The sequence below is a fragment of the Spermophilus citellus genome (assembly GCF_964194105.1).
Source record: "Spermophilus citellus genome assembly, chromosome: X".
Classification (NCBI taxonomy): Eukaryota; Metazoa; Chordata; class Mammalia; order Rodentia; family Sciuridae; genus Spermophilus; species Spermophilus citellus.
The window spans coordinates 22,564,135-22,572,887 of NC_138190.1; the positions used below are offsets into that span (position 1 = coordinate 22,564,135).

The 8,753-nt window shown below is 34.3% G+C and overlaps 1 pseudogene across 1 annotated transcript; it reads left to right on the top strand.

Moving 5' to 3' along the window:
* Positions 1–871: 871 nt before the first annotated feature.
* LOC308638754 (AP-4 complex subunit sigma-1-like) lies at positions 872–1,523 on the top strand (annotated as a pseudogene). Its single transcript has one exon. The product of its transcript is annotated as an AP-4 complex subunit sigma-1-like (transcript).
* The last annotated feature ends 7,230 nt before the right edge of the window (positions 1,524–8,753 follow it).

An 8,753-nucleotide genomic window follows, 5' to 3' on the forward strand; every position in this document is an offset into this window, starting at 1 on the left:
GAATTACCTCTGAATTCTCCTCATAAGTGGTGTAAGCAAGAAGAGAATGGAATAAAACAAAGCATTGAAAGAGAAAAAAACAACAGCCTATAATGCTGTACCATGAGAAATTATAATTCAAAAGTAAAGCAGAGGGGCTGGGGTTGTGATTCAGTGGTAGAGTGCTCACCTAGCACATTCGAGGCCCTGGGTTCGATACTCAGCACCACATAAAAATAAAAAAAATAAAGATATTGTGTCTAGCTACAAATAAAAAATAAATATTAAAAAATATAAAAATAAAAAATAAGAGCAAATCAAATTCAATAATTTATAAAAATAATTATATATCATGACCAAGTGGGATTTACCTCAGGTGTGCAAGACTGGCTCAGCATTCAAAAGTAATTAATGTAGCTCATTCCATCAACAAGATAGAGAAAAATCACATATATTAATGATAATGACACTCAGCAAACTGTGAATAGTGGGAGAGCTTCCTCTACTTCATAAAGAACATCTACAGAAAACCTACAGTCAACATACTGCTTAATAATGAGAAAGTTGAAATTTCTAGCCATGATCAGGAATATGACATCCTCTCTCCCCACTGATCTTCATCATTGTATTGAAAGTTCTAACAATTACAGTAGGACAAGAAAGGAAAATAAAAGCTATACATATTAGGAAGAAAGAAATGAAACTGTGTTTGCAGGTGACATGATTATCTATGTGGAAAATACAAAAGAATTACAAAATCTCTGGAATTAATAATTAATTATAGACTAAAAGCCAAAATGGCTGTCCCAAGGAAGCCTGGACCGCGTAGCTAGTGAGGGTTGGGGAACAAGCTTCAGGGGGAAAGGGGGAGGGGGACTCTAGGAAGCCCATCGCAGGACCATCATCCCCCAAGCCGCACAGGTTCCAATGACAGCCATTCCTTGCTATAACTTTTAAACTGTATTTGGAGAAACACTGGCCAGGAAAAAAATGATAAAATTTTTCCTTATGGTGAATAAACAAGGCCAGACCTGACTTTCTAAGTACTATGAGCATGTGGAGATTAATAAGCCTACACTTCTAGAAACAGAAGTCATAAAGAGCTGTCTCTTTTGATCCAATGAACAATATTCTTTCATTGAATATAAGGATTTTAAGCTGATATATCCGAAAAATGCAGCTCTCTTCATTGTGGTTGGAGTTAATGACACTGAGAATGAGATGGCTATTTATGAATTCATCCACAATTTTGTGGAAGTTTTAGACGAGTACTTCAGCCGAGTGAGTGAACTTGATATAATGTTTAATTTGGAAAAAGTACACATAATTTTGGAGGAGATGGTGTTAAATGGCTGCATTGTGGAAACTAATCGGGCAAGAATTCTTGCCCCTCCACAAATTCTTGATAAGATGTCAGAAAGCTGAATAGAAGGCTCTGCCAGATAGCATCAATTCATAGGAAACGTGAAGACCATTTGAAAAGAATCTGGAAGACTACCTATTTTGAAATGGGATACCCTTCCAAACAATATAAATAGGTATTTTCCACAGTTCCTAAATGGAAAATAAAACTATTTAAAAATATGTACAAAGAAAAATCCTCTCTTAACGGAAGCAAGTTTTATTTTCAGTAACTATATTTTTTCCCACTTCTTCAAACTTTGTTGAATACCTAAGAAATCCTCTTTGGTCTCTGCTTCCCTTTGCAAATTAAATTCAGGAATATTGCGATGGTGGTAAGAAGAATGTGTGACAGTTGTCTATTAGCCAATAAAATTTCTAAGTTGACTTAAAAAATTGATTATAGCATGGTTGCAGGATATAAGGATAATATACATAATCAAATTGCTTTCCTACACACTGACAATGAACAAATGCAATGTGTAATAAAATATACATTACTATTTACATTAGCATCCCCCCAAATAGAATACTTAATTATATATATATATATATATATATGTATATAAAATATCCACAAGGAAATCTATACAACTAGGATAAAAAATATGAAAGCAGTAGTTAAATGAGACATGCTTTATGTACATTGAACTTGATCTGTTGAGTCAATGAAGTCAAATCAAAATCCTAGCAAGGTATTTTGTAGTTATCAGCAAACTGATTCTAAAGTTCATATGGAATGGGTTTGCCTAGATTAGCTAACAAAACATTGAGGTAGAAAAGCAAATTGGGAAGGGGCACTATCCAACTTCAATATTGAAAAACTGCAATAATCAAATAGTGTAGCATCAGTGAAATAACAGACAGATCAATGGAGCAGAATAGAGAACCCAGAAACAGACTTACATAAATATACTCGATTGATCTTCAACAAAGGAAGACCAGCAATGTGATGGAGCAAAGGTACTTTTATTTCTAAATGGTGCTGGAACAAATGGACATCTATATGCAAAACAATTAACCTAGACATAGAACTTAAACAAAAAACAACTCAAAATGAATGATAGAACTAAATGTAAAACACAAAACTATAAAACTCCTTTAGCATCCAAGGAAACCTAGTTGTCCAGAGGTATATCGATAACTTTTCAGATGTAACACAGAAAGCAAAAACCATGAAAGAAATAATTGATAAGCTGGAATTCATTAAAATTTAAAATTTCTCCTATGTTAAAGGTGTTATCAAGAAAATAAGAAAACAAACTATAGACTTAGAGAAAATATTTTCAAAACACACATCTGATAAATGACTATCTTGCAAAATATGCAAAGAACTCTGAAAACTCGATGAACATATAACCTAATTGAAAAATAGGGAAAATTCCTGAATAGACATCACAAAGATTTACAGATGGTAAATAAACATGAAAAGATGCTCAATATCATATGTCATTAGGGAGTTGAAAATTAAAATTAGACATGACCATATACCTATTAAAATAACAAAAATCCAAAATAATGATAACACCAAATGTTGGTGAGAACCTGGTATGATAGGAAACCTCATTTCTGCTGGAGATACAAAATGATACATCCACTTTAGATGACAGCTTGACAGTTTGTTACAAACTGAAACTTGTTTATCATATGATCCAGCTATCATTCTTCTTGGTGTTTACTCAAAGAAATTGAATATTTGTACCCCCACAAAAACCTGCACATATAGAAGCTTTTATATGTAACTGCCTAAATAAGGAAGCAATTCAGATGTTCTTCCATAAGTTACATAATAATTGAATTATGGTATACCAAGACAATGAAATAACATGTAACGCTAAAATAGTTATCAAACCATGAAAAGACTTTGAGGAATCTTAAATGCACATAATTAATTGAAATAAGCTATGTTAATCAGTTTTTCATCACTGTAACTAAAACACCTGACAAGAACAACTTGGAGGAATCAAAGTTTCTGCTGTGCTCACAGTGTCAGAGGTTCAATCCATGGTCAGCTAACTCCATTGCCTGGTGTAAGGTAGAACATCATGTTTGAAGAGTGTGGCAGAAGAAATCTTCTCAGCTCATGGCAACCAGGAAGCAGACAGAGACCTACTCCCTCAGTTGCACCTGACCTGCCTAAAGTTACCACCCAGCAATTCATTCAAATTATTAATCCATTAAATGGATGAATTCATTGATGAGGTTACAGGTGTCATAATCAAACCTGTTCACCATCAAATATTGCTACATTGTCTAACAAATGAGTTTTGGGGGAACATTAAAGATCCAAACCATAATACAGGCTAATCTGAAAAGACTATATACTACATGATTTTAACTACATTATATTCTAGAAAAGGCAAAACTATGGAGAGAGTGAAAAGACCAGTGATTGTCAGGAGGTATGGAGAAAGGTAATATGAATAGGAAAATCATATTTTAGAGTAATAAAATTATTCTGTATGATAGTATAATGTGAATATAGGACTTATACATTCGTACAAACTCATAGAATTTACAGTACCAAGAATGAACCGTAATGTAAACTATGGACAATGGTTGATAATAATGTCTCAAGTTGGCTTCATCCATTGTAATCAAAGTACCACTGTGGTGCCATATGTTGATAGTATAGATTGGGCCTGTGTGGAGACAGGATGTATATGGGAATTTTCTTTTCTTTTTGATTAGTTTTTCTGTTATTCTAAAATGAATCAAAAGCAGTTTATTAATTTTTTCAAAAGACTATATGAGAAGAAAGAACACATAAAAGTAAATATTTCTGAGGCATTGCCCCCCTGTGATTATAAATAAATAGTGTTTCAACTACCTTTCTACAAATGTGCATGAATAGTTATTCACTTTTAAAGTCAATATTAGTAAGAATTAACTTTATGGACATAATAGAAGAAATGTGATATATTTTGATAAAATGTTCTTACTGTATGTATGTTGTAATCTGTAAAGAATGACACACACATTTTAAAAAGAAAATTAACATCCAGATCACACACACATAGGAAAATGTGACGTGAAAGAAAATAAACACAACCAATATATAGTACAAACTAAACGACAAAAATACTGATATTTAATTAATTGACAGATTATAAAAGAACTATATATTTATAAAATAAATAAAATATAAGCCAAAAATATGTATGGTAAAAAAGGGATATTAAAAGCTGATGGAGCATTTTTGAATACTAAGATGATATTCCAAAATTACAAAATATAATAAGTGAAATAAAAAGACAGTGCATGATTTTAACTACAAATAGAACTGAAGAGAGATTCAATTGTTAAAAATTATCTGTAATTGAGTAAAAAAAGTCAAAAAAGAAGAGAAATATAGAAAAAAGAGTGAATTCCAGTCAGAAGGTTTAATTTGTATTTAGTAGAGGTCCCAAAATGAGAGGAGAGAAATAGTGGAGTAGTGACTTTTAGGACATAATTGCAAATATCAAAAATATATGAAAAACACTAATCTATAGCAAAATATTTGCATGTCCACTCACATCAACGCTTACATTGATTTATTTATTTATTACAGGATCAAGTAAAATGTACAACAAATCCCCATCAAAAGTAGGAAGCTGGGCTGGGGATATAGCTTAGTTGGTAGAGTGCTTATCTTGCATGCACAAGGCCCTGGGTTCAATCACCAGCAACAACAACAACAACAACAACAACAAAAGAAAAGTAGGTTACCTTAGCAAGGACTGGGCTGGGCCTTGCAAACCCGTGGAAAGTCAGAAACTGGGAGCATTTCACTCAGGGCAACACATGTTAGAGTCCCCTGCTTGCAGGGACTGACAGATCCAGCTGTAACAGGTTGAGAGGCTGGAGGGGTAGGTATGAGGGCATTTGTCTCTTAGCTTGACCAGCTGGCTGGCCCAGTACCCACCAATTGCCAGGAATAACTGGGCCAGCACTTGCTGGCTCCTGGTTCCCTCCCCAGTACCCGCCAGGTCTGGCATCATCTAGCACCCGCCAGGGATTTCCAGCCCCCTTATCCCCCAGTCTCCCAACCCACTTGTCCGCAATCTAGTTCACCACTCAGCCTACTAGGCCTGTAATTTTACCACCTACCCACAACCCAGCTTGCCCCACACACCCCTTTGCTGCCAGACCCACGAGGTGACCACAAAGCTTCAATGCTGACCCATGGGAACCAGTGCCCAATTCTGATCCACATATCCCAAGCCAGCCAATTCCCCTATACATGGTCAGCAGCTTCACTGCCACTCACAACCCAGCTTGCCCACTCTGCCACTTCCTTGCCAGGCCTGCCTGACCCAGGCAGCTGCTTCACACCTGGCCCACCCACACTAACCTCCCAAGAAGGGAAATTGGGAAGTCTTAAATCTCAACCTTCAACTTGGAGCAACATAATATATAAAAGAAGGACTTGAAAACCTGCAGCCCATACTCCCACACTTAGTTCAAGTAGAAAGGAAAGGAAAATCATTTGGGCACAGACAGTGAACATATATACTCACTGTTTTGTCCACCTTAGTGGAAACGACTCCTTAATTTCTTAACATTTCACCAAGATTTTTGTTGTTGTTGTTCTGGTTTGCTTTGGGTTTTCTATATTGGGTTTTATTTGAATGTGTACTTATTGAATCAAGGATTCCTACAAATATACATATCTGTTTCTCTCTTCTCATTTCTACAATTCTCTCTCTCTCTCTCTCTATTTCTCTTTGTCTTTCAGGAGTTATTACTTTTCCATACCCTGTATATTGAGGGTTAGGGTTTTTGACTAGCATACTTTGATTTTGTTTTGTATAGTCATTGCCACTACTCTATCTCATTTGTCTCCCTCTCTCCTTTTTCTATTGCTGACACCCAAATTCCATTCTCTCTCTTCCTTTATAATTTCCCATTTTCTCTTCCCATTTCACATTAACAACATATCCTAAGTTACCACTGCATCTTCTCTGTTCATCCTTTGAAATTGCAAACAGTTTTCTACCCTCTTAGGTCTTCTTCTTTCCACATGTTCTACTCTATCCTTAACACCTATTAGTACTAGTTGAGGTATATAATGTCTGCTCCTACAACTATTTTCACAGCAATGATTAATACAGTGGAAATCATAAATAAAACCTATTGTTTGATTTTAAGCCAGACATAAGTCATGATTATATACTGTTTTTAATGATGGAAATTGCTGATCCTACTATTTCTACATAGTGTACCAATTAGCACTAGATTTCAAAATAGAAACTATAGACCTAGTCTACTGCTATATATTGCTTGCATAGATCATTACTATGATTGGGCACCCCCAATCTGTGAGGTATTATTAACATATAGGGACACTATTAACTAATAAGATAGAAAGTCTACAGCATCAGGTCCATCTAGATAGATGAGTAGACACACAAACAATATGAAAAAGCATGGGAATAAACCATGCCAAACAACAAAGAAAACCTCAATAATAGACTCAATTGATACACAGTGGAGGAAATGTCAGAGATGGAATTAAGAAAGTTCTTGGTTATTCTGTAGAACAGGATAAATCGTCACATAAGAAGTGAATCCAGTGAGAAAATACAAGTTAAAGATAATTTTAATACAGAGATAGAGATCTTGAAGAAGAATCCATCAGAAACCCTCAAAATGGAAGAATTAATAAATAAAATTAAAAATTCAATTGAAAGCATCACCAACAGACTAGATCACTTGGAAGACAGAGTTTCAGGCAATGAAGACAGAAATAGATAATCTTGAAAATAAAGTTGAACATACAGAGAAGATATTAAGAGGCCATGAATGGAACTTCAAGAAATATGGTATAACATGAAAAGAACAAATTTAAGATTTGTCAGGATAGATGAAGGCTCAGAGATACAAACAAAAGGAATGCACAATCTTTTCAATAAAATAATACCAGAAAATTTCCCAAACCTAAAGAATGAGATGGAAAAAAATTAAATATAGGAGGCCTATGGGAACGACCCCAAATATGCAAAATTATAACAGACCCAGAACAAGGAACATTATTATGAAAATGACTAACATACACAAAGAGGATAGAATTTTAAAGGCTACCAGAGAAAAACAAGAAGTCACATTTAGAGGGAAACCAATCTGGGTCTCAGTTGATTTCAACCGAGACCCTCAAAGCTAGGAGGTCTTGTAATATATACCAAGTTCTGAGATAAAATTGATGCCAGCCAAGAATACTATACCCAGCAAAATTAAGCTTCAGAATTGGTGATAAAATAAAAACCTTCCATGATAAAAAAATTAAAAGAATTCACAATAAGAAAGCCTGCACAACAAAGTATTCTCAATGAGATATTTCATGAAGAAGAAATGAAAAATAAAAGTGCAAACCAGCAAAGAGAGGAACTACACTAGAAGGATAGTCAATCAAAGGAGAAACTAATAAAAATTAAAAACTGAAAACAAATAAAAATGACAGGGAATAAAAATCATTTCTCAATAATAACATTGAAGGTAAATGGCCTAAATTCATTAATTAAAAGTCATAGACTGGCAGATTGAATTAAAAAAAAAAAAAACAAGATCCAACATTTGCTGTTGCCAAGACATTTATCTTATAAGCAAAGACACCCCCAGACTGAAGGTGAAACTGGTAGAAAAAAACATATTATTCAGATGGATCTTGTAAACAAGCAGGGTTTCTATCCTCATATCAGATACAGTGGACTTCAAGCCAAAGTTAAACAGAAGAGACCAAGAAGGCCATTCCATACTGCTTAAGAGAATTATACATTATTAAGACGTAACAATTAAAAATATTTATGCCCTAAACAGTGGACACCTACATACATCAAACAAACCCTTCTCAATTTCAAGAATCAAATAGACTACAACCCAATAATACTAGGTGACTTTTGGGCTGGGGATGTGACTCAAGCAGTAGTGTGGTCGCCTGGCATGCACGAGGTGCTGGGTTCGATCCTCAGCACCACATACAAATAAAATAAAGATGTTGTGTCTACCGAAAACCAAAAAAATAAATATTAAAAAATTCTCTCTCTCTCTCTCTCTCTCTCTCTCTCTCTCTCTTAAAAAAAATACTGGGTGATTTTTAACATACCTCTCTTACTACTGGATACATACTTCAAACAAAAAGTAAATAAAGAAAATAGAACTAAAAAGTGTAATTAATAATTTAGATTTAATAGACATATATAGAATATTTCATCCATCAATAACTGAATGCACTTTCTTCTCAGCAGCACCTGGATCTTTCTCTAAAACAGATTATTTTAGGCCACAACACAATTCTTAGCAAATAAAAAAAGAAATTACAGCTAATACCTTGCATTCTATCAGATCATAATAGAATTAAATTACAAATCAATGACAAATAAAAATATAAGCTA